The following is a 2,088-nucleotide window of genomic DNA, read 5'->3' as shown; positions in this document are numbered from 1 at the left end:
GACTCTCTATCTCCGGTTCTATTCATAGTATACCTGGAGGCAGCACTGAGAGATCTCAGAACAAAGTGCGAAGGATCGATGCAGATAGAAATTATATATGCAGACGACATAGACTCCTTGTCAGAAAATTATCATGAACTTGCAGTTGTTTTGGAGAAAATTCCGGACGAATTTGAGAGATGGTGTTTGCACGTTAATCAAGAAAAGACTGAACTCTTAAGAATCGCAAGGGAATCGAAATATATTGATGAAAATTGGAGGAAAAAAAGGAAATTGATGTACCGGAGAGTTTTAGCCACTGCAATGTACAAGAAAATGCAAAAGATATGGAATCATTAAAAACTTCAAAAAACAAACCTCAAGCTAAAGCTGTACAACTCATATATAAAACTAGTACTTATGTACAACTCGGGTACCTGGAGTGTCATAGAGGCAGAGTTACATAAAATGGACACGTTTCACAGAAAACAACTACGCAATCTACTGGGCTTAGGATGGCCAAAAAAGATTTCTAACAGAAAATTATACGCTATGACACGATCGGTGCCAATAAGCGTCGATATTATAGATGAAGGCTGTTTGGACACGTACTTAGGATGGACGTAAACACACCAGCAAACACGATAATGAATGATTACTTTAACAGTAACAACAAAACACCGTTCAGAGGAAGGCCCAGGGTCACTCTCCCTATTGCACTAAACAAGGATCTCAACGGAATTGAAAGAAAACTTGGATGTGCTGACGACTTGAAGACCTACGAGTATATGCTCAAAGCAGACCCCTATATGCTTAAGCCTGGTGAACAAGATTTCTGAACGTGCGACACAAACGGGACCTTAGCTAATTCAACATTTCTTTGGTTCTGTGTACGTGCTATTAATAATAATCCATTTGCCATTCCTGAAACAATTCGCAATTGTTTGTTGAGTAACATTGTTCTATCCAAAATGCGTAAACAGAAGGCCGTCTTTTAAATTCAGCTTTTTATGTGAATCGATAGGATCAGTTCCATTCTCAATTTTGTCTAACATCGCCTCAAATTTAAATTTGTTAAAGTTTGCTTTAAATGAGATTCCCTGTGGTTGTTTAGCAAGAATTCTTGTAATATTGTGCAAATTACTGAAATAAAAGAATTGGCTTCGTCTTAAAGTTTAAGACTTTCATATAAGACTTTCCATGAAAAATTCTTAACTTAATATTATTCCGTTTTTGAATTTAGAAAGCCAGCCATTGCTAGCCTTGAAATCAGTAATTTCATGTAAATCGGCGACTTTTTGCGCTTTCAAAAAAATAGAATTGTCTTCCAAGAATCCTCCACGAATTTCGATGTGTTCCATCCATGTCATAACTTCTTTATCAATAGTTGAATATGTTAGATTGAATAGGCGTTTTTTGCTTGAGAAAGGAGGATCACTATCAAGTATTTTTCTTTATCAAGCCTGAGATCATTAATTGATCTTCGTGAAATTGTTTTTCTCAAGATTGAAGAAAAAACAGAGGCTATGTGTTCGATTGTCATATGTTTATTATCATCGATGTATGCTATTATACGTTTTTTTATTAAACGTCAGGTCTTTTTAATACTAAAAAATAGTGACGAAATTTGGAATTTGTCGAGCAATAGAGATTTGACCCTATTATAAATTTTGATCTATCACAAGTAAATAACATGATTCTTGGCTGATTTAACTTTGTAGTCACGAATATTATGTAGTTAATTTTTGAATATAGTTTATTTATATTGCGATATTTAAAATATATTTTATTACTAAAAATGATAGATAAAAAATCACATGTGTTTTGTATTTAGTTGTACTTTCTTATGTGCCCAAATTTGTTTATTTGGTCAATCCGGAAAGTAACATAATATCGCTAATTAATGGATCATAGCGTACATTTCAATAGTATAAAATTTTCTGATATGATGAAATGATAGGGACAAATGAATATTAAATGATTACCTATTGTTCTGATCAACTTTAGTTACATTAAGTTATCATTGTTTTTCCTGTTTAAGAGATTATTTATAATATGCTCGATATATATACTTAGTGTCATTCAATGATTAAAAAAGGAGATTCAATG

This window comes from Octopus sinensis, unplaced genomic scaffold (assembly GCF_006345805.1).
Source record: "Octopus sinensis unplaced genomic scaffold, ASM634580v1 Contig18953, whole genome shotgun sequence".
NCBI lineage: Eukaryota > Metazoa > Mollusca > Cephalopoda > Octopoda > Octopodidae > Octopus > Octopus sinensis.
This window is presented reverse-complemented; position numbering follows the sequence as displayed.